General features: G+C 43.8%; 1 protein-coding gene across 2 annotated transcripts in view; it reads left to right on the forward strand.

The window, feature by feature from the left end:
• Window positions 1-1,568: 1,568 nt before the first annotated feature.
• LOC135203006 (uncharacterized) overlaps window positions 1,569-25,236 on the forward strand; it is a 158,574-nt gene continuing 134,906 nt past the window's right edge. The window contains exon 1 of one of the 2 annotated variants that reach the window (XM_064232562.1): window positions 1,569-1,717. The gene's annotated coding sequence lies outside the window, so the exon portion shown is untranslated. The remainder of the gene's footprint in view (window positions 1,718-25,236) is intronic. The other variant, XM_064232563.1, reaches the window with a different exon arrangement.

The raw sequence follows: 25,236 nt of genomic DNA on the forward strand, positions 1-25,236 counted from the left end.
CTGAGAGCAGTAGCCATTGAAGATGATGTACTCAAATGGGACAAAAGCTACTTAGAAAACAGGAAGGCTACAGTGGTTATATCAAACGTGAAAAAAAAAAAAAAAACATAACTAGAGGAGTGCCCCAAGGTATCGTTCTGGGTCCACTGCTATTTGGCATTTATACAATTGAATTATCTAGAATCCTAAACAAGCACAAGGTTAGTTATAAACTGTATGCTGATGACACTCTGTTCTATTTTCCTCTCGAAACGGTAGAAGATGCTATTAGTAAAATTGATGCAATAATGAAAGATATAAAAAAGTGGATGTCGGCAAAGAAACTAAAACTTAATGAAGACAAAACTGAGTGAGTGTATGAAATATGAATACTTCAAAAAGATAACTATTGGCTCGTCATCCACAAACATTGTAGCGGCAGTGAGGAACTTTGAATTATCTATAGATAATAAAATATCGATGAAAAATCATATATTGCATATTGTAAAAACCTGTAACTATCGTATTAGAAACATTGCGGTTATAAGAAATTATTTAAACGAAGATACTTTGAAAACGGCAATTTGTAACTTAATACTTTCGAGGAGCCAGATGAATAAAAGGATTACGTTACCGTAACTGAATAACCCCGGCACCAATCGAGCTACATTGGCTCCCAGTAAAAGCAAGAATAGAATACAAAACCAACATATCTTTAAAAAAATGCTTAAGTTTCTTTAGACCTGAAATTAATATTGTGATCAGATGTGCAAAAAAAGCATACAGGCCATTTGAACCTAGAGCAAGTTGTAAGTCAGGTGAGAGAGCATTTGAACATTGCTCACCAAGACTATATAACAAAATACAACCTGGAGTGAAGATCATACAAGAAGAAAGCAACTTTAAATGATTTCAAGACCCTCCTATTCTGCCTGAGCTACGATACTGATGAGAAAACACTAAAAGACAATTATGAAATATAAGAAGCAATTTATATAGAAAACGTACAAGGGCCCTCCAGAGAGGGAATCATCCCTGTTGAGGGATGTACTACATAAAACTAACGAATGACATGAAAGAAAAAAATATCAGACGATTAACTGAGGTGCCGTTGTAAAGGAAATATCTTGAGCCAGACTAAGTAAGCGGCGACTGCCCAATCAATCAACACTAAACCATACTCGTTGACAAAGTTCCGTGTTAATATAAGCTACATTTAACGTAAACATGTCCAGCCTCCTACCAAGGCGGTTGAATTCTAGCCTCCTTGCCTCCTACACAATGAAAGCTCTGTTCGTCTCCCGTCCAAATTTTACCAGTCCGCCAATCGAGATTCGTGACGTCATAAGCCCGCGAGATACCTGTCTTATTCTCAGCTTTCCCAGTTGCTGTGAATTACTTTATTAAGATAATTTATATCTATCAGATGTAAATCAACACGGTATATTTAAAATCAGAACGTAGTTTAAAACGATTTTTCCATATTTAAATTTTTTTACCGAAATCTCACATTTATCTTAGGCTCGTAGTCGTCCAAACTTAAACCAATCAAGAGCAATCTACTACAAAAGTCACTAAATTAACTTTAAAATTTTAAAGCAACACGAATTTTTAGTATTTATTAAAATTTGCACCTCATACTCCCGTTGTTATTCGTATATTTGGCTTAGGCTCGTAGTCGTTCCCACTTGCACCATTCAACAACAAACTGCTACGATCGGTAGTGAGAATTCTGGACGTAAGCATTTAATTATTACTAACTAAAAGATATTATTGTAACCTTATTTTTCATGTGAATAATCAATCCACGTAAGTGTAGCATGTTTGATTTTATCAGGGAGACAAACCTTGTAAAAGGAAAAAAAATTGAATTTTAATCTCTGCCCCATGTGATTGTAACATCAAAGGTCTACGTAAACTTTATAAAGAGAATTCTCAATATTAATATTTAGGACTTCGTCGTACTTTGTTTTAGGTCGGGTAAGTGGTTCTTGTAAGGCATAGTTGCCCGAATAGACGATTGTTTATTTGTCTGGGTAAGTTTGAGACAACGGTTGTTTCCGTGCCATTGTTTCATGTGGGTATTTGGTTGTATCTAGGTAGGTACGTAGCCTAGCTACCTACCTATAGTAGCCACTAGGACAAAGGTTGGACCGTACCTTAGGCGACGATGCTATAAGACGGTACAGTCTTAAAATTGTCGACCGTTGTTGACCAGATTAAGCCAGGCTAATCCCTATTAGCATTAAAAGCAATCGTTTCCAAGTAGGCTTAGCCTACTAGCTATTTAGCCTAGTAGGTAGCCAATTTAGGATACTACCTAGGCCCTAGATATCTGTTGTTTCGGTAGATCGAAGTAGGTCATTACTCTGTGTCTGGTATATCCTGGGAAAATTACTTTTCCCATAGCATATTGGTTGCTTAGATATTAAGAATTTGCCCGTATTTTTTTATGAATTGACTGATTCCTAACCTGTAATTTACTACTTTTGAGTTTCATCCCATAAGGTAGGGGATCCCTAGGGTTAGCGGGGTTCTGGGTGGGCTAGAGCTGATTCTCGCATTCGTATCATCCTACAAGGCAGGGGACACCTAGTAGCTAGAAAGTAGGGAACCGTAGGGAAAGCTGGATTTTGAGTGGGGTAGACCATGGGGAGAAGGTGATAACGTGGTAATTCTTATTGTAGGCTATATGGCATTACAGATACAGAAAAACAAAGGTAGAATAAAATGAGAAAGGTAGCAGTTTCAAACAGAAATCCCCGTTGGTAGCAGGTCCATTCGCCCCGTAAGGGGTCTACTCGTGGGGAAGTTGATGTGCCCCAGTGGGCCCCACAACCAACTCTCATGCAAATACTTTATAAGTATACTTCGGATCACTGGCTGAGCGAATCATTTCAAACAATTCGAACTACCCAAATGAGGTTACAAACGAATATTTTCAAACAATTAGGGTAAACAATCATGGACGATCCACCATCATCACGCTGGTCAGATCTTATTCATTCGATATTTAATTGGTGAAACAAGAATACAATTACAGTTCTAAGCATACCATTCAAAAATTGATTGAAGTTTCATCAACATAATGTGATATATGAAAGCCCCATACGAACTTAAATAAGCATGTGAGGCTCTTCGTAAAATATGTTTTCAAGGCAGCAGCAGACGACGACGCTGCAAAGTTTTATTCCCTTAATTGTTTACTTTCCTCATTATTTAGTTCAACTTTACTTTGTTATTTCAAAATTTTCATACATTCAACTTACCTGTCAGATATATACATAGCTATCGACTCCGTCGTCCCCGACAGAAATTCGAATTTCGCGGCACACGCTACAGGTAGGTCAGGTGATCTACTGGCCTGTACCGCTGGGTGGCAGGACTAGGAACCATTCCCGTTTTCTAATCAGATTCTCTCTGTCGCTGGGAATGTAAACATATGTTTACTTTCCCTCCTGATTTGATTTTCGTGTTTCATCGCCATCGATCTTCTGGGCCAACTTTTACAGGGAAGTACTGGATCGGTGGTTCGGCATACGCTTTTAATAACTTTTTAATAACTTTTATGAATTAACTTCGAAGTTTTCGAAGAATAGAGGATGTGTAACTACCGAAGTTTTCGGTAGACAATTACATAGTTTGCAAGAAAGGGAAATATAAATATTTATTCATTGATAAAGTGTAATAAATGTTAGAATTTGATTGAGGAAAATAAGGTAACTTCCTATTTGAGGAAGTCAGAAAAACATAGAACTAGATATGTTTTTTTTTTTTTAGAAGCTTTAATAGCTCTCGTTCTGACGAGCAGTTAGAATATTAACAGTACTAGTAGTGTAGTTTCCTCATCACCTTCTTACTTCACAGAAACTACAAATTCATTTGCAATTTGAAGATAAAGGAATGTAGCTCAAGATACGAGCTATTATAAGGTAAGAAGTGATTATAGTGTTCCCCATTGCAATAGAGGGTGCGTCTGATCGGCTCTTGTCTCGCTCCCAGGCCTAGACCTCTTCCAAGCTCACAGGCCCAGAGGAGAAGGAATGTCGAAAGCCTTACGGAGGTTACAGAGAATCCCCACCGATCAGGCGTCCCCTCGGCAGGTTCTGTAGGATGTCCCAGACTGCCAGGGATAGCCATTGGAAAGGCATCCTAATTCAATGTGTTCCCCTTATTATTATCGTCTTGACGAATAAGGAGAAGAAACATTCAACGGCGTAGATTAAATGAAGATGCAAGATAATCTCGTTGGCTATCGGAAACCTCAGAAGAGACGGAGAAAGGAAGACATCATTCGATAACAGTTGCGTTAGAGGCATTGCCCTATCCGGGTTCGTCCCCCCGTACAGTTGGACGGGGGGGGGCTCTATCCCATGGGGGTTTGAAATAGTTATTTCAATAAATTCCTCATCGGTACATGTATATGAAAATATATCTATTCTGAGAAGAACGAATTAGATATTAAAGAATATTTGTTGATCGAATGAATTATATGGATCTCGTTTAGTGATTACACATATATATATAACTTTTAAGCTTCTAGCTCCTTGGCATGAAGCTCCGGTAACGAGGCTCAATGCGCCTAAAGCGTCTGAAACAAGGCGCAAAGCGCCTGAAACGAGGCGCAAAGCACCTGAAGGGCCTGAATATAGGCGCAAAGCGCCTGAAGCACTATGAACCAGGATCTTCATCAGAAATGGAAGTCCTTCTCATTCAGAAGAAAGGGAGGGCTATGTCGAAAATGGAAGTATTGTCGAATTCTAAGCAAGAACAAATGTACAAGAGATCGGAACCTTCCGCACACAGAACCTTCCAGAAGGCGGAAGATTCCAGATTCAAATAACCTTCCAGACGTACAGAACTTTCCAGGCGAGGATCGCCTTTCAGATGCTCGGAACTTTCCAACAAGAAAACTTTCCAAGCGCGATACGTCTGCTAGGATCCAGGAGTATTCTGATCACGATACTCCTCCTAGGCGCCAGGAGTATCGTGATCGGAACGCGATACTCCTGCTAGTGCCAGGAGTGTTCCGATCACGATACTCCTCCAGGCGCCAGGAGTATTCGGAACGCGATACTCCTGCCAGGCACCAGGAGTATTCCGACGAGCACGATACTCCTCCCAGGCGCCAGGAGTATTCGGAACGTGATACTCCTACCAGGCGCCAGGAGTATTCCGATCACGATACTCCTAGGAAAGCGATTACTTCTGCCAAGGCGCCAGGAGTTAATTCCCGAGCACGATACTCCTCCCAGGCGCCAGGAGTATTCGGAGCGCGATACTCCTGCCAGCGCCAGGAGTATTCCCGAGTGACGAGGAGTATTCGATCGCGATACTCCTCCCAGGCGCCAGGAGTATTCTAGGCAAGATACTCCTGCTTAGTGCCAGGCACTTTTCTCCTACAAAGAAAGAGCCTCCTGGACAAACCGCCCAAGAGTCCTCCAGGCGAAAGGTGAAAGACATTCGAGGCTTCTCCTGATAGGGACGGGAGTTGTCGCACAGGCGGCCGTCGCCCTTGTCAGGATCGTCTTAATGCAATAAAGGCAAGAGCAAGTTCGGCTTTTTCCAGGCAGGGACTCAAGATGTAGCACAGGCTGCCGTAGCCCTTGTCAGGTTAGAGTCGGTACTGCTAAAAGCCCTTCACCTTTCGAAAGGAAGCGCTCTCCTCCGGTTGCTCAATCTTCTCCCAACTTGAGGAATGGAAGATAGAGCAGAATTGTGAGAATTAGTTCAGTATTAGTAAGAGGATATTAAAATCATCCTCCTAAAAAATAATGCAACCAACCATTTACAGAAAGAGGGGCAATCGTTTGGAAGTTGACAAGATTCGTACGAGCTCTCATTCATTGATAGAGGCTCTTCCAGATAAGAAAGGCGTAAAATACGGACTTATCTCCAAGATAATAAAAGCTGGAGAGATTCTCTTCGATCCTCGGTTGTCATTTGCGATCTCTTTCGACTAATACTCATTCGGGATTATTGACGAAATGAACGAAGAGAGTAAGATTTCCATTCTTTCTCTGCATGTCGGAAAGGAAAGAGTGTCGTAGAAGGCTTGCTGTATACGACTACTGAATGACAAGTCATATAGGCATAACTCATAGTTGCCTTTCTGGTTCGCTACGGAATTATCTATATCCTTACAGGATTTTCCTAGTAAGGACTTCGCTTAAAAGGTTTGTTACGACAATACCTACTCAGCTTCGGTATTTAACAAAGGTTGTTTGGCTTAAATTTGCATTATTGAGAGCTTTCTTAGACTCGAGAATAATTTTATTATATCCATTCATTGAAGGGAGTAACTGGCAACTCAGAATGAATGCAGCCAGGCAGTGAACGAGACGGCTGTAATTGTGAACCAATCCAGTACCATCCGGTTCTCGGTCGTGAACGGTTGGTTACATCTCTCTCTCCTAAGGGATCGAATGCTTCACCGTATATTCCCCCTACAATCAGGGACTTAACCACGAATTGAGGGGATTTTTTTAGGCAAACATGAATAACATCGTATTCGTTTTGCTAAGGATATCTCTCTGCCTCGGCGAGGAAAGAATGTAGTAGGAAATTCACCTTAAGATAACTGGTACGGTTAAGCTTATGCACACACCGTGGTAATTACAGCGTTTCCTGCTATCCTTACAAGAGTTTTCTAGATGAATGCTGTTTACCACAATGTGACGGTATTATAAATGATTTTAATTCGGCAGAGCACGATTTAACCTATTTGGAAACAGACACGGAACGTAACGATCCTTACCAGGTTCGATGCGGGATTTTGCACGTCCGTGAGAACCTTTTTGATCGACGATAATAACTGTTAACGTATGTTTAACATTTATTGGAAAGAGTTGTCAGACCCTGCGGAAAGTATTCACAGATCTCTTCGCAAGGCAGAAGATGAACGAGCTTCTTATAGATTGCTTCCTTTTCCTCGAAACAAGAGAGGTAGCAAGATACGCCATCTTTAATTTAAATAGGGGAATAAACTTTAGTCTTTTTTCCCCTAGTTATATATATTCTTAACAGATATTAAAATAAATGGGCGTCAAAGGAAGAAGATGAATGCATCATTTTGGCAATAAAAAGGTGGATTCACAGAGGTCACGTTCTTCTTTCAGTAGTGTCGGAAGGTTTTTCTAAGAGAGTAGAGATTTTATCGGAATCTATTATAAATATTGGACCTGAAAAACCTATCCACTCTGAGTCTGTATGCGTGCAGACTGACCAGAAGTAAATATGAATGAGAGGATTTTTCAAGGGAAGCTTGATAATTCCTTTAAATATGTTAAAGACATAGAATTGCTGCAGATCGTGCTAGATGGAAAGGGGAAACTGTCCTCTTCCGATACCTCTGTGAACCACATAATGGTTTTCTTCCCTTTCAGAGGGAAGAATCACCTTGGTATTTTATGCTATCAATGAACACAGTAAAAAAGATATACTCTGTCTCGACAAAGAATATTAGAGATAGTAGAGAATTAAGATCTTCTGGATCTTATACAATACCTCTATACGATAAGAGTAAGAGATCTTATACTTAGAATGGGATCCTAATTTGGGCCTCAGATTCCGTGTTCCGACAAGATGGAACTGCTCCTAATCAAATGTTTCTCTTGGTCCTAAACGATCAAAAGGACAAGTGAAATTTTGGGCTTTAGAATCTGGAATCAAATTCTATGAAGACTCGGCAATGGGTTCTGGCCAGCATAGTATGTTTGGCAAAGAACTAAAGCCTTTTATTCCTGGATCAACGCTTTCAGATAGAGGTTTCGTTGTCCGGGTAATGTATTGACATTGTCATCTACAGAAGAAGACAAGGTTTAAACGTTTACTGACAGAGTCTTTGGAACGCGATGAGGGCTCAAACTACTTCCCAAAAGGGTCAGAGAGATACATTCAAGAGCTAGAAATCAGGAGTCTACCAATTTCAGCTCAGAATCTCTTTAAGCTTCCAGGCTCCTTCCCTTCCTTCGGGCAAGGATAGGGAAGCTTCTGCAACGAGAAAACTCATCAACATTTAGGAGGAGAACTCGTTAGCAACGGAAGTATTCAATAAGGATCCTCCTCGGAGGAAGACTTGTCTCTCGGACTTTTAGATTTCCTATCGTCTACTGGATGTAGCTGACTAAATTTTGATGAATGTGCAGGAGCAATTAGCGTCTTTGGTAGGAGTACTTTCTAAAGAGCCTACTCATAAAAAGGATGACAAGGCTTCGATTAAGAGATCCCAAATACCGATCTCCTGTCGGGCGCGACGAACCCTACAGGGGAGTTGTCGCACAAGCGGCCATCTCTGGGGGGAGCGATGCGTTAGGCAGGCGAGAACGTGGGAAAGGAAGTAACTCCTGCCAAGCGTCTGGCGCCAACTAGGAGCCAGGCGCAAAGAGGAGCCTGACTTTACGTAGACGTTCTAGGCCCAGATCTTCATCCAAGCAACAAGAGCCAACTGGAGAAGAGAGAACTCCTGATAGGAGTATAGCGCCCGCTAAGCGCAATATACTTGCCATTCGAAAGGCGCATTCCATGAGCGATACTCCTACCAAGCCACAGGAGTATTCGGAACTAGATGCGCCTTCCATAGGTCAGGAGTATGTTTGGGAAGAGATACTCCTGCAGGCGCCTTGATTACTATGACCTCGATACTCCTCCCAGGCGCCAGGAGTATTCTAGACTTTTTTCTCCTACCAGGCGCCAGGAGTATTCGAAGCGCGATGTGCCTACCAAGCGGCAGGAGTATTCTGAGCTTAATACTCCTAACAGGCGCCAGGAGTATTTGGAGCGAGATGCGCCTTCCTAGACGGCAGGAGTATTCGAGGAGTGTTACGACTGTCAGGCGCCAGGACGTATTCCAAACAGGATACTCCTCGCGCCAGCAGGCGCGAGGCGCCAGCCAGGCGCAAGCCAGACGCTAGGCTTCATCCAGATGAGATCCAGTTCAAAGAAAGTCCTAGTCTTCTTTGAAACAATGGTGATCTCTAAAGCACTTCATAAGTGACTTGATGATACCTTCAAAACAGCTGAGAATTTAAAAGCTCATGAAGTGCGAGCTTTTGCAAATTCTTGTTCTTTTCGTAACAATATGTCAGGTAAGACATATTAGCTTTAACATATAGAGATGCAACTATGTGTTGACTGCTCATTACACGAAGGACTTCAAGTTAACCTACGAGAGATCCTTCTCTCTTGGTTTATACGTATCAGCGGATACGTTGCTGGGATAAGGAGCCGACACTGATCCTTTAATAATGAGTTGAATTTATTTTAACTTAGTGATTTTTTTTTGATTTGGTTTGAAAGGAGTTTGGGGGATAACTCTTTTTCAATTTTAGCGCGAACCCTCATGTTAGGAACAGGTGATCGGATCGGTGTTGCGCTCCTTAGTTATGCCAATAGGCATAGGCATGTTGTCATATAAGCGGATTAGCACCCATTGACAAATGCCAATTAGGCTCGACCGAGTAAGTGGATAAGACCCCATCGGTAGACCCACAAGAACTCTTGGCCACAGATCACTATCTTGCTAAGGCTCTTGAGACGAAGCAGACTCCTATGCAATAGCTAGGAAGTCGACCCTTCGTCTAGAAACACAGAGGAACCAAGGTCTATAAATACCTACAACACATGTTGTTTACCTGTCTAGTCAGGAGTTAACTGTCTCTTGCCCTCCACCAAAGGGTGTCAATCAGCTATGTATATATCTGACAGGTAAGTTGAATGTATGAAAATGATATTGTTATGATACAATAAGTTTCATACATACTTACCTGGCAGATATATACGATTGAAGACCCACCCAGCCTCCCCGCAGGAGACAGGTGGAAGAGAGAATCTGATTAGAAAACGGGAATGGGTTCCTAGTCCTGCCACCCAGCGGGTCTAGGCCAGTAGATCACCTGACCTACCTGTAGCGTGTGCCGCGAAATTCGAATTTCTGTCGGGGACGACGGAGTCGATAGCTATGTATATATCTGCCAGGTAAGTATGTATGAAACTTTTATTGTATCATAACAATATCATGTTTATTTAATTTATGTCTATTAGGTACCCCTTTTTGGCAACCAAATTACCCCGAAAAATTACAGATATTTCTAAAGTAGATACAATCCAATGTTTCTAACCTTGTCGTACATCTGGCTGCCGAAAGCCATAGCGGAACAGACGACGGATAAGTGGATTATAATTTTTTTTTTTTTCATTGATTTAAGTCTATATTAGTATTTTTATTTTTTTTTTTTTAATAACTGTATGCCAGAAATAAATGTAACCTTTAATGTTTGCATGCTAAGAATGTAAAATCATCAATGCCACATTAGTGGAGCTTCCACACATACGTCGATGCATTATTATAAACTGTTTCCATGAATTCTAGTTGTCATAGTAATGCAATAATGATAAAATGCCTTAATATTTATGTACATATACTTTCAATACATAGGCTAATTTCACCAATTTCCACATTTTGTGTAAGTCTTATACCCAGTTTGGAGGGTGAACACATACCAATTGACAACAGAGAGAGAGAGAGAGAGAGAGAGAGAGAGAGAGAGAGAGAGAGAGAGAGAGAGAGAGAGAGAGAGGCGAAGGAAGGAAGAAGGACAGGGGTGGCGGTGGAGTGGCGAGGGTGGTGGATCTTTTTATGTGTGTTCGTATTCATTTCTGGATAATGGAGTTTTTGTCTCTTGTATAAGGACAAGTGTCATTACTCTTTACGATTGTGATTCATGATACCTATTACAAAATACGGCACTGGGTTTAATGCACTATAGCAAAATCTCGTTCTGGTACGAGTGTTCGTTACAGAAATACTGCGAAAAACGTAGCTTGCACTGTCTCTGAAACCCATAGTAGGTATGCTGCTTGGTTATCAATCAAGTTTTTGTAGTCAAGTATGTATTTTTTACAAGCTAGCTATTGTATAAATTTGTATTTTTATCAATCAAAACATATGCTACTCAATGCTAACTTCCTCTTTTAATGACTTTCTGGTCATTGCAAATTCGGCCCCATTAATTTCCTATGGTGCGAAAACAGAGGCCCAGGGACCGAAAGCGATTACGTCACACTACGGCGGTAATCTGGCCGTTAAACATCTTCATATATCCAAAAAGTAAATAATAAAGATATACGTATATGCGCATTATGATTATAACAATTACATGAATAGCTGATAACAATCTGCATGAATAACTGGTAAACTGTTCTGCAAGAAAGTTGAGTATATATAGCAATTCTTCTACAATAGGTACGAAAGTCAAGATGTCGTGACGTCATAATACAGGACTTAAAAGAATGTTTCTAATTCCAAAAAATAATTTTTGTTCATGAAACTTACCTGTCAGATACATATATATATAGCTGTATTCTCCGAAGTCCGACAGAATTTCAAAACTTACGACACACTTAGTGGTTGGCCAGGTGGTTAGTACCCATTCCCACCGCTGGGAGGCGGGTATCGGGAACCATTCCCATTTTCTATTCAGATTTTCTCTGTCGCCGGTACTGTCAACACCTGTTTTCAGTACCTCCATCTTAGGATTTTGAAACTTCATTGCTACTTGAGTATCCTGATTGACTTTTGATTTATTGATTTGGATTTGTGGCTTGGCATATGCTATCGTGGTTTGATTTTGATTTTGGCTTTGACTGTTCTTTGGATTAAGATGTCTGGATCTAGTTCTGCTAGTTTCAGGGTGTGTCGTGTGCAAGAGTGTAAGGTGAGGCTACCGAAAGCTTCGGTAGACCCTCACTCAGTATGCACGAGGTGTAGGGGGCATGTTTGTTTGTTGAATGATAGATGTAAGGAGTGTGAGAATTTGACTGATCTTGAATGGAAGACTTATGATTCTTATATTCGCAAATTATAGCGTGATAGAATCAGGAGGTCTTCCTCCAGAAGTGCTTCAGTTAACAGAAGTCAGGGTAGTATTTTGTCTCCTTCTAACCCTCCTGTAGACTTTGGTGTACCTAACCCTGTGGTGTTGCCTTCGGGCACTGAGGTTGTGTCTGCAGAAGGGAAAGTGCTCGCGCTCCAATCCAGTGTTGTGAAGTGTGGTGATGGTGTTAGTGCCCCTAGTGTTGTGGAGGGGGCGTCAGATCGGCCCTATAACGCCTCTAGGTCTAGACCTCTGTCGGACTCCCAGGAATCAGGGAGTGGGCAAGTCGAAAGGCGAAGGAGGGTTACGGGGACTCCCCACCGATCTGGCGTCCCTTCGGCAGAATCTGTTGACGCTTCCCAGGCTGCCAGGAATGGTGCAAAAGCACGAATCCTTAAGGATTGTTTCTCGTCCTCCAAGGTGTCCTCCCCGCGCCGGGGTTGGAGCTCTTGGAAGGACTCTCGCCCTCTCAAGAGAGGTTTTAGAGAAGAGGACGCTTCACGTCCTTCTTCTCGACCTGCGTTCCAGTCGTCTCCTGAATGCTTCGAGGACGTTTCCCCGCAGGAGAGGACTAGGACGTCATCAGAAGAGGACGCTTTCGAGCGCCCCAGTCGCTCTAAGATGGTTCCTGTGAGAAGGAAGAAGGCGTCCCCTCGCCCCTCGTCTTCTCACAGGATCAGCCCTTCTGAACGTGAACCTTCTCCATCTAAGGAGATTCTTCTAGCTATGCAGCAACAGTTGGCCTCGTTTTTCGCCAAGAGAGAGGCAGAACCTCGTCGTCGCAGGAAGGATTCGAGGCTGCCTGTCAAGAGAACCAGGCAGTCTCCTTTGCCTTCGCTTTCTCCTTCTCGTGCGTCTCCCTCCTACAAAGACGCAAGATGTTGCACAGGCGGCTGTCGTCTTTGACAGGAGGCAAGGGACACTTGCGAGGAGAAGGTCCGTAAGGCTCGTGTTGACGACGATCGCCGTACGCCTTCTTATGACGCCCGCACGCTTCATGAGCGGCGTGCGGCTCGCCAAGAAGCCTCTCTGGTTGCTCGTGTTGACGCTTCTGTGTCTTCCGCGTCACGTCAGGAAGCTCGTCAGGACGTTTTTCTTGACGTTCGTCGCTCTGCTCTTCAGGACGCGTGCAAGGACGCTCGACGCTCTACGCATCAAGATGCTCATCAGGACGCTATGCAGGACGCACCTTTACCGGAGCTTCATAAAGCTTCAGAGCCTGCTGTTATTACTTGGCGATCTGTTAAGGACCCTTCTGCTGCTCCTGTGGATGAGGGAGAGTCTTCGGGTGATTCGCAGCCTGCGGATGAAGAAGAGCCTGTTTCGTCATCATCTTCGGATTACAAGGTGTTGACCCGCCTTTTGAAAGACTTTTTTGCCGACAAGTTTCAGCCCTCAGCCCCTCGCTCTCCTCCTTCGCAGCTGGCTTCGTCGAAGACGAGGAAGGCGCCAGGCTTCGTCAAGATGGCCACTTCGCTCTCTACGAAGAGAGCATTCAAGAGGATTCATGACTGGATGGAGTCCAGAAAGGCACAAGGCAAGACTTCCTTTGCCCTTCCTCCAGCGAGGTTGAATGGAAGAGCGGGCATCTGGTATGAGACGGGAGAGGAAGCGGGTTTGAGAGTTCCTTCCTCCTCCCAGGGCGATTTTGCCAGCCTGGTTGATGCTCAGAGGAGGTCTCTCCTTTCCTCGGCTAAGGTTTCCTGGACGCTGTCGGAGCTAGATCACCATCTGAAAGGCCTGTTCAGGACGATGGAGGTTTTTAACTTCCTGTATTGGTGTTTGGGAGCCCTCGACCTGCAGTCTCGAAGCCCTGACTCTCTTTCTTTCGAGGAACTATCCAGCGTCCTAGCCTGCATGGATAAGGCAGTCAGGGATGGCTCTGGTGAGCTGGCTTCTCACTTTTCTACAGGTCTATTGAAGAAAATTGCATTGTACTGCAATTTTGCGGCAAAATCGGTATCTCCTGCACATAGGGCAGAGTTGTTGTTCGCTCCTCTCTAACCATCTCTTCCCGCAGTCGATGGTGAAAGATATTGCGGTTAGCCTTCAGGAAAAGGCGACTCAGGATCTGTTGGCTCAGTCTTCTAGACGTCCTGCTGCCCTCTCTTCAACTCCGCTCGCGCAGACTTCCAAGAAGATGAAGCCCTTTCGTGGCGAAGCTTCCTCGAGAGCGTCTCCTCAAGGAAGAGGCTTCTCTAGAGGCAAAACCCCTTCTAAACCCAGGGGGAAGAAGTGACGTGTCGGCCCTTCAGGCACCGGTCAGAGCGAGACTCTTATTATTTGCGGAGGCATGGAAAGTAAGAGGGGCAGACAGCTAGTCCCTTGAGATCATTGAGAGAGGATACAAGATCCCTTTTCTCGCAACACCTCCGTTAAGCTTGAAACCCATAGATCTGTCACCTTCCTACCAGCCTTCGAAGCAACAGATCCTGCTCGATTTGCTTGAGCAAATGATAGAGAAGAGAGCCGTCGAACAAGTTCTAACATTAGATTCCCCAGGCTTCTACAACAGGTTGTCCCTGGTTCCGAAGCAGTCTGGGGGATGGAGACCTGTCCTGGACGTCAGCAGGCTGAACCTTTTTATAAAAAAGGAGAAGTTCAAGATGGAAACGTCTCAGTCTGTTTTAGGGGCATTAAGACCAGGCGACTGGATGGTGTCTTTAGACCTCCAGGATGCCTACTTCCACGTCCCGATCCATCCTCAGTCAAGGAAGTACCTGAGGTTTGTATTAAAGGGACAGGTCTTCCAATTCAGTGCTCTCTGCTTCGGGCTAAGTACTGCACCGATGGTGTTCACGCTTCTCATGAGGAATGTGGCAAAGTGGCTTCACCTCTCAAGGATAAGAGTGTCGCTCTACCTAGACGATTGGCTCATTCGATCATCGTCAGAGCCAAGGTGTCTGGAGGACCTTTATACGACATTGCAGCTGACGAAGGCCCTCGGCCTGCTAGTGAACTTCGAAAAGTCCCATCTGATCCCTACGCAGTCCATCGTGTATCTGGGGATTCAGATGGATTCAGCGGCTTTTTGAGCCTTTCCATTCCTGGAACGTCAGCAGAATTGCTTAGGAAAAGTGTCAGCCTTCTTGGGGAAGGAAACTGGAGAACTGGAAAAACAAGGAAGACCTAGATGCGACTCTGAGCATCTCTCGATCGGTTAAGGATCGTCTGTTGTGGTGGCACGATCCTGTAAAACTAGCAGAAGGATTGTCTCTCAGCCTTCTGAGCCCCGACCTAGTGTTGTTCTCAGACGCGTCCACTGCAGGTTGGGGAGCAACACTGGGAAAGGAAGAAGTGTCAGGCATCTGGAGAGATGCCAACAGATGTCCTGGCACATAAACCTCAAAGAATTGGAAGCAATTCGGTTGGCTCTCCAGTTCTTTGAAGGACGAGTTATTGGCCGAGTTATCCAGATCAACTCGGACAATACCATGGCTCTTGCGTATATCAAGAAGCAGGGAGGAACACACTCTCGGTCCCTGTTCGAGATAGCGAGAGATCCTGCTTTGGGCGAAAGCACTGGAACGTGACGATCCTGACGAGGTTCGTTTCGGGAGTTCAGAACGTCCGTGCGGATCTTCTCAGCCGTCGGCAGCAGCTACTGGCGACTGAATGGACTCTTCATCTAGAAGTGTGTCAAGAGTTGTGGAGACTATGGGGACGTCCCTTAGTAGATCTCTTCGCAACATCGAAGACAAAGAGACTTCCTCTTTACTGCTCCCCTGTTCTCAACCCGGGTGCAGTAGCAATAGACGCCATCCTATGGGATTGGACGGGGATGGACGTCTACGCCTTTCCCCCGTTCAAACTCCTGGGAGAGGTGATCAAGAAGTTTGCGGTGTCGGAGGGAGCGAGGATGACGATAATTGCCCGTTTTGGCCTTCAAGCAACTGGTTCACAGAGGTCATGTCCTTTCTAGTGGACTTTCCAAGGACCCTGCCAGAGAGAGTAGATCTACTCAGACAGCCCCACTTCATTCGAGAGGTACCACAGAAACCTCTCCGCTCTGAGTCTGGCTGCGTTAAGACTATCGAAGAGCTTCCTCTTGTGCAGTTTACCAATCAAAGTGGGCTGTCTTCAGGAGATGGTGTAGGAAGAAAGGTATTTCCTTCCTCCATGACCTCTGTGAATCAGATTGCCGATTTTCCTCCTCCATCTGAGGAATGTCGACAAGCTCGCGGTTCCCACGATTAGAGGTTACAAGAGCATGTGTCGACGGTCTTTCGACAGAGGTTTAGATCTGTCTAACAACAAAGACCTTCACGATCTTTTGAGGTCTTTTGAAACTTCGAAAGTGCCGCAACTTAAGATTCCGTCATGGAACTTAGATGTAGTTCTAAAGTTCCTGATGTCGAGTCCTTTCGAAACTTTACATGCTGCTTCTTTAAAGGACGTGACAAGGAAGGCTATTTTCCTAACCGCTCTGGCTACAGCAAAGAGGGTTAGTGAGGTTCAAGCCATAAGTAAACATGTAGGCTTTAGAGGACATAATGCAGTATGTTCTTAAGGGTATCGGCGGGGTCGGGGGTTAAAATTTTGAGTGACGGTGTTCAAACTTGCACAGGTGGGTTACCTCCCCTAGTTTGACCTAAAGATGCACACAAAATTTCAGGTGAATTAGATAAAAACTTTTTTTAACAAATATTTTCTTTAAAACATAGCATTTTTTATTTGTTTTTTAAAGTGTATCTCCTTCCTTATTTATCATTCCATTTAAAGAAAAAAGTAATAGCAGAAAGTTTAATACCTATCAAATAAAACGGCAAACTCAGCAAATCCAATATGTGATGTGTGCTATTTAAAAGAATATTTTAAAAAATTCAATAAAAAAACATACGAAAATTTATGTATTAAATATTGGTAAAAAAATTTTTTGTTTTTTGAGAAAAAAAAAGAAAAATAAATTTGCCGATGTGTTCTCTCACTATCTTTATTCCAATTGCTTTTTAGATTATTAAGAAAATCCCATTTTATAAATAAGGGGAGTTTTTAGAATTTGAATGTAGAAAATGTATGTTTTGAGAAAAACGCAGTTAAAGTTTGCTAACCAATTATTTTGCTTTTAGAAGAATAAAAGTTCTTGGAAAAGCCTACAAGGCGTCTGTTTCCTTCTTTTTTATAAGAGATATTATTCCCTCTAAAAAAAAAACATTTATAACTTATAGAAAATAGTTTATATTATGGGGGGGGTTATCGTAGAACGCCACTCTACTCTTGTGCTGCCAAGTTTTTAGAATTCTAATGAGCCCCTCCTTCATATCCTTCCTTTTGATGTTCTTTGCTTCTTTGCTTTCTTGAATGCATAGCAGACCTTCGTTTCCTGGTCTTCTCTTTCATTTGAAGGCCTTTCAGGTTTTCTCCTGTCTTTTATTTTTCTCATAATAGGCAGCAATGAACTTGGTGCAATAGCCGATTATGTTCCATTGCAGCAATATGTTTTGATATATAAATGAAGCTGTTGTTTCACGATATGTTCTGTTTTCACAATTTCAGATTGCACCTCACACTTACAAGTTAGTTTCAGTCAACATCAAAACTGTTTTTATCAATTTCAAGTGTTATATTGCTGTCCCACTGCCCGCAACTACGTCGAACTAAAAGCGTCTTTTAGAGCTCTCAAGGATAATGAAACTATTTCTCCATCATTGCTTACATTCAGAACGTCTTCTTTTTCAGTCATATAACTTCTCAATAAAAAAAACTCCTTAGGTTGGCCCCTGATAAAACACTGACATCACCCGCTACATTAGGGACAGCAATTACATCTTGAAAATGCTCATTCTCTTCCTCGTCCCATTCCTCATCATCAGATAACTTCAAAACAAAGTCGTCGGTACCATCATCATCATCATCTTGATATATTTGTGCAAAGGTATAATAGATTTCCCTCGGAGCTTCGTAATAGAAGTATTTGGCATCTCTTCAGCACACATGGCAGGTGGCGACATGTCGGAAGCTACATTAGCTCTCTATGCTTTTAGTTTCAAGATAAGTTTTGATATTATGAGAGTTTGCTTCCCTTCGTTTACTAAACTTCTTTTTTGGCATGTTAGTAGTTTATATAACTACAATTGATGTCTAAAGTCTGAGGAAGTGTTGCAGTTGATTGAAAATAACAAATACACGATTGCATAAAAAAAAATACAAGAATTCTCTCTCGAGACAAGTGGCTCGCGTTATTCAGTCATGAGAAGAGTTGCCATCTTTATCAGGAAAACTATGTACGGCATACGAAACAAAATGCAATGAAAAGAAATTCAATACTTAAAGAATAAATGGAAAATGAAATAGTAAAACCACCCTTAACCAGACCTTTAATTTTCTACTTGGACGTGGCCTTTAAATTGGAGGCCTTTAAACCATTTAGAAAGCTTCGTATCGATATTGATCTTACGGGTTTGGCAATGGACCGGGGACCCAGATGTATGGAAATATGACAATAACTCATTTTCACGAATTTGAGCCAATTTCGCCAAAATTACAGGCCGCCGATACCCTTAAGCCCTTCATTCTTAGCGAAAGAATGAAAATCCGTCCAACCCTTGGCCCAAGAGCTTCGACATCAAAGGTTTAGCAGAAATCATTGGACAAGAACCAGAGAGAGTCCTGTGCCCTGTCAGGGCTCTTCAAGCTTTTGAATTTAGAAAGAACTAAACAGTGTTTTTTTTCGAGTGGTCCGTCGGACAATCTGTGGTGTTCCGTCAAGAGACCAGACTTACCTATGTCAAAGAACGCTCTGGCGTCTCTTTGAGGAGCACCATCAAGGAGGCTCATTCGTCCTGTCGAGATGGTGATCTTGGACTTTTGAAAGTTAATGCTCACGAGGTGAGAGCGGTTGCGACCTCTGTGGCATTTCAAAAGAACATGGCACTCAGTGACATCCTGAGTGCCACCTTTTGGCAAAGCAACTCTGTGTTCGCTTCACACTACCTGCGGGATGTGAAGACGACATATGAGGACTGCTGCTCGCTATGACCATACATTTCTGCAGATACAATCTTGGGGGCAGGAAGTAATACTCATCCTTTCCTATAGAAAATGGTTAGGTGAGCTTTTGATATTGTTGTATTGGTTTATGGTTGTGGGGTCGGCTGCCTGAGGGGGACTTCCCTTTCTTTAGCCTAAAAGTTAGGTGGGGTTAACTTTTGATAGGCTAGGTCAGGTGGTGGTTTTTGCTTCTTTGCCCTCATAGTATGGTCAATATGGTCTAGTCACATTGTGGTCACGCCCCCGTTGACAGATCATCTAGAACTCACCAGCTATACAGGTCACTACCTTGCTGGAGACTAGTAAAGCAGAAGTAGACTTGTGTGACAGTAATCACGAAGTCAGCTATGCTAACAGGTAAGTAACCAATATGTCAATCATTTGCATGCAATTTGTTTCCTAAATAATTCTATTCTGTCCTTCCCACCTCCCAATGGTGGGATTTCAGCTATATATATATCTGACAGGTAAGTTTCATGAACAAAATGATATTATGATACAATAAAGTTTGTTCATACTTACCTGGCAGATATATATAATCAAGTACCCACCCACCTCCTCTCAGGGGACATTGGCATTAGAAAATCTGAATAGAAAATGGGAATGGTTCCTGATACCCGTCTCCCAGTGGTGGGAATGGGTACTAACCACCTGGCCAACCACTGCGTGTGTTGTAAGTTTTGAAATTCTGTCGGACTTCGGAGAATACAGCTATATATATATCTGCCAGGTAAGTATGAACAAACTTTATTGTATCATAACAATATCATTTTTACTGTTATATCAGAAAATGTTTATTCTCTCTCTCTCTTCCTCTCGTCTCTCTCTCCTTCATCTCTGGCTCTCATCCTCTCTCTCTCTCTCTCTCAAAGAAATAAAAAATAATTATGAAAATATTTACAAAAAAAAATACAAAATTGCTATATACACACAAATTGAGGGAATCCTTCTTAAAACTACTTTTTATTGTAGTGTCTTACCGAACAATTATAGAGCCGTGATTTCCACGAGCGGCAGGATACTAAAATTCAAATTTAGCGCGTCGGCGTCGCCAACACTGGTGGTGATGACGTCATCTCCCTCCACTCGCGGGAGAACCAGGTACAACTGCCCAGGTGAATCCAATTCTTTTCCTGCCGGCGTCCAGTGAACATCGGTGGTCGGTGCGGTTGGATGACTTTTGCTTCGCTTTTTTTTCTGTGGAATTGATCTTCGGAATTGGTGAAGTACTCTTTTTTTGGCGTTGTTGTTATTTTGCTTTTTTATTTAGGCGTTGCCATGTCGGATTCTAGTCCGTCGGGAGTTAGGTTTTGCATCTCAGGATGTAAAACTAGATTATCCAAGTTAGAATATTGATTCTCACACTAAATGTGTTAAGTGTAGGGGACAGGTTTGTTCAGCAGATTGAACATGTAACGAGTTGTAGTGATTGGACTGATTCTCAATGGAAGTTTTTTAGTTCATACTCGGAGAAATTAGCTAAAGACAGAAAATTAGAAAAGGCAGCGCTTAGGGAAAGTAGACTTAGCTCCGCTTCGTCTTGCGATGCTTCTGTTCCTTCTGTTTTCTCCTCAAATTGTTATGCTCCTTTAAACTACACCTCCTATTCCTCCTACTAATCCCGCTTCTCCGGCTTCCCGTGTAGTTTCTTCCGACACCATTGCCAGTCTGGAATCGAGGTTAGATCAGATTTCGGTACTAGCGAATACGGTTTTGCAACTTGGTAATTCAGTTAAGACGTTTTTGGAGAAAGCGGCTTCAGGTAAGAGTGTAGTTGAGGGGTGCGTCTGTCTGTCCTGACACGTCTCCTAGACAAAGGTCACTGTCCAGCTCCCCCGCACCGGGGAGAAGATACCGGAAGTCCAAGGTAGTCGATCGGGATTTGCCCACAGACAGGCGCCTCTCTGTTGAGCCTGGTGCGCCTAACAGGGCTCGGTTAAGCGTTGGAAAGGTGTTGGCGGTCAGACGCCTTTCGAATGATTCAAGCGATTCGTCTCCGGTCGCGCGGCGCTCTTGGCGAGATTCGCCCGTTTCGCGTCCTTAAAGAGGCGTTCAGGCGCCGATTCTCGCCTCCTCCAAGTCAAGCGGTATAAGGAGCCTGAGAGTAGGGTTGCGCCTCGGCCGTTGACGGCTTGTTTCGTCGCCTCAATCTGTTGCCTTTTTCGGCTCCATCTACTAGTAGAGATTGTGGTTTTAGCGCTGTAGCTAGCATTCTAAGGGTGTTTCTTTAGGCGCTTTTTCGTCTGTTACGCCTGATGCGCCTGTTTCGCCTCGAATTTCGGCGGCTCCGAGCGAGGCGCAAGTAGTTTTTCCGCCTCCTGCTGAACATTTAGCTCTTCCAAGCCTACGTTAACTGTTTTGATTCGTCTCCTGGCGCCTTTGCGCAAGCAGTTAGAGATGTTAACCAACTGGATGAATGAGTCCAAGGGTGGTTCGAAACCTTCAGATCCGGTTGTAGTTCCGTCTACTTCTTCGGCGGTATCGGAGAATGAAGAAGAAGTAGAGGAGGAGGATTCACATCACCTCTCGTGTTATTCACGTCTCCTTAGATTTCTTCGGTATCTTATCCAGATTATTTGAGAAAGCGGCCCCGCGCTCCCCAACTTCGACTTTTTTGATGAGAGGAAAACTCAGACCCTCTCCTCCCAAAACTTGTTCTATATAAAGCGGTTAGACATTCGTTGAAAGAGACGGAGAAATGGATGTCTATGAAAAGAGACTTAGGGAAGGCTCTTTTTGCTTACCTCCCTCTAAGTTGCTTCGTAAGAGGTATAGGTTTTATGTAACGAGGGGAAGCTCTCTCGGGGAGTTTCTGCCTCCTCCCAGGGAGACTTCTACCAGTTTAATCGACTCATCTAGAAGATCTGCTTTTCGCCGCAGCGAAAGTTTTCTTTACAGCGCCTGAGTTGGACCACGTTGTAAAGAATCAATTTAAACTTTTGGAAGTCTTTAGCTTCCTTGATTGGACTATTGGCGCTTTAGCGGCCAAGATCGAAGACTGTCCTTCTCTTTCTCGGGAGTTAGCGGAGGATTGGATTGGTGTTTTCTGTCCTGTGCGGACAAATCCATTAGGGATGGATGTGATGAGTTAGCTTCGCTCATCGCCTTTGGTACCTTAAGAAAAGGCAACTTTGGTGCTCCTTTGCTTCTAAAAGGGTTACGTCCCAACAGAAGTCGGCTCTCTTGTTTGCTCCTTTTGTGAAAGATAACCTCTTTCCAGACGAGTAGTGTTGTCAATTTCGTCTGCGCTAGATAGAAATCTACTTCGGATTTACTGGCACAGTCTACTAAGAGACCTAAAGCTCCTGTTGGAGACTGTTCCTTCGGTTCTCCTCTGGCCCAAGCGCCTTTTCGAGAGGGAGAAAACCCAAGCGCTTCTTTCGGCCGAAATCGAATTTGCGATCCCAGTCTAAGGCCTCGGCCAAGGTTAAACAAAACCTTCCAAATGAAAGCTCGGTTCTTCATGCACCAGTGGGAGCCAGGGCTGGCTCTGTTTTGGGAGGAATGGGAAAAACAGAGGAGCAGAAGCCTGGGTAGTGCAAGTACTCAAGTTCGGCTATCGTATTCCTCTCGTTTCACCTCCCTCGCTCTCTACCTGTGCCAATTCCATTCCAGGCATACTCTCCTGGGCTCAGACAAATTTCTGGCGCTAGCCGCAGAAGTGGAAGCGCTTGTTCTCAAAGAAGCGATAGAACAGATAGAAGGGGATTTTCCTCCAGGCTTTTACAATCGCCTTTTGTAGTTCCCAAGTCATCAGGGGGCTGGAGGCCAGTTTTGGATGTGAGCGCCCTGAACTTGCATGTCCAGAAAACAAAATTTTCATATGGAGACCACTCGGTCGGTTCTGGAGTCCATCAGACAGGGGGATTGGATGGTCTCTCTGGACATGCAAGACATGCTTATTTTCACATTCCGATACATCGCGAATCTCGGAAGTACCTGAGGTTCATGTTCGAAGGCAATGGTGTTTTCAGTTTCGGGCGCTTTGCTTCGGACTAGCGAACCGCAATCCTCAAGTTTCACCAGGGTTCTAATCCCCGATAGGAAGCTGGCTACACAATTATTGGAGTAAGAACCTCTCCCTCTATCTGGACGATTGGCTTCTCCGGTCGGAATCAGAGAGTCGGTGCATGAAGGACCTTGGAACAACAAACTCTGGATCTTGCCAGAAGTTAGGAATTCTTGGTCAACAAACAGAAGTACCCAGTTGGTTCCATCTTCAGAGCATCCTTATTTGGGGATGATTCTGAATGCTCAAGTTTTTTCGGGCTTTTCTGTCCCGAAGAGGTTCAAGGCTGTCTGAGACAGTTCAGGAGTTCTTGGACAAAACGGTAAGTTCTGCCAATCAGTGGATGAGGCTCCTGGGCAAATTGACGTCAGTGGAGAAATTTGTGACGTTGGGGAAGACTGCACATGAGACCTCTGCAGTTTTTTTCTTTTTTCCTGAGAGCCTCTTGGTGCAGGAAGACACAACCAGACTCGATTACCTTTCCTGTCACAGATCAAATAAAAGAGGACCTAAGGTGGTGGCTCTCTCGAGACAAGGTTGGAAGAAGGGTTAGATTTACGACCCATATCCTCCCGAACCTACAGTTCTTTTCCGACGCATCGGACACAGGTTTGGGGAGCCCTACTGGGAAATCAACGGACTTCAGGAGCTTGGTCGGAGAAGGAGAAGAAGTTCACATAAATGTAAAGGAACTGTTAGCAATTTTCTTGGGGCTCAGGACAGTTTCGGAGCTTAGTAAAGGTCGAGCGAGTAGTGGCAGTGCATTCCGACAACTCACGGCTCTCTCGTACGTGCGGAAACAGGACTCAGTCTTTCTCTCTGTACGAAGTAGCCAAGGATTTCCTCCGTGGTCAAACGAAGCGAAGGTTCAGCTAGTCCCGAGATTTGTTCCGGGAAAGATGAACGTCCTGGCGGACGAGTTAAGTCGTCCACAGCAAAGTGTTACCTCTGGAGTGGACTTTGGACAACAAGATTTGTCAGAAACCTTTGGCGCCTTGGGGACGACCGTCAATAGACCTGTTCGCGACATCAAGGAACAACCGTCTTCCTCTCTTTGGTTCTCCAGTCCCAGATCCTCTAGCTTTGTGTCGGTGGACGCAATGCTGTTGGATGGTCGGGTCTGGAAGCTTATGCATTCCCTCCGTTCGGTCTAATAAAGAGAGGTGCTGAACAAGTTCATGTCGCACAGCAATGTAACGCTAACGTTAATCGCTCCCTTTTGGCCCAGGAAGGAGTGGTTCCGGACCACCTTCTCCAGTTGTTAGTAGACTTCCCAGACTTCTTCCTCCAGAGAAGTGGCTTTCTCAAACAACCTCACTTCAAGATTGTTCCACCAAAATTGTCCGCTCTAGCTCTGACAGGGTTCAGACTGTCCGGAATCTTGTCAGAGCGAAAGGATTTTCAAGAAGAGCTGCAGAAGCTATCGCTCGTTGTAGGAGAGAGTCTTCTAACAAACTCTATCAACGGAAGTGGAGGAATCTTCAGAGAGTGGTGTAGAAGTGCTAAAGTCTCCCTACTTTCTGCGACCATCTTTAACAGAAATAGCAGATTTTCATGCTATTTCTTAGGAACTCTAAGAAACTGGCTCCTTCGAACGATCAGAGGATATAGAGCCATGCTCTCTTCGGTTTTTCGACATCGAGGTTTGGATATTTCCTCCAATTCAGATCTGTCGGAACCTCATTAGGTCTTTCGAAACCACTAAGCTCCCGCAAGATACAGTGGCTTGGAACTTAGATGTGGTGCTTAAGTTCCTCATGGTGCCACCGTTTGAGCCTTTGATAAGTCGGCTTCACTCAGGAACTTGACTAAGAAGGCACTCTTTCTTATTGCACTAGCTTCTGCTAAGCGTGTCAGCGAATTGCACGCTATAGACAAAAGAGTCGGTTTCTCTCAAGGCAATGCTGTATTTTCGGTATCTTTGACCTTTCTAGCCAAAAATGAGAATCCTTCTAATCCTTGGCCGAGGAGTTTTGTGGTAAGGAACTTATCTGATTTGGTTGGACATGAGGAGGAAGAAAGGCTCTTATGTCCAGTCAGGGCTTATTAAGCAGTATCTGTTTGCCACTAAGGGTATTAGAGGACAAATCTTCTAAGCTCTGGACCTCGGTTCAAAATCCCTCTCGTCCTCTTTCTAAGAATGCTATATCGTTCTTATTAGAGAGCTTATCAGGGAAGCTACTCGCAGTCGAGAACGACAATCTTTCCGTTCTGAGAGTTAAAGCTCACGAGGTTAGAGCAGTGGCAACTTCTTTAGCATTCAGAAAGAATTTATCTTTAGCTTCGATTCTTCAGAGCACGTTCTGGAGATCGAATTCGGTTTTGCGAGTCATTATCTCAAAGAGATAGAAACGGTTTTCGAGAATTGTAAAACGTTAGGTCCGG

The sequence above is a fragment of the Macrobrachium nipponense genome, chromosome 33, assembly GCF_015104395.2.
Source record: "Macrobrachium nipponense isolate FS-2020 chromosome 33, ASM1510439v2, whole genome shotgun sequence".
NCBI lineage: Eukaryota > Metazoa > Arthropoda > Malacostraca > Decapoda > Palaemonidae > Macrobrachium > Macrobrachium nipponense.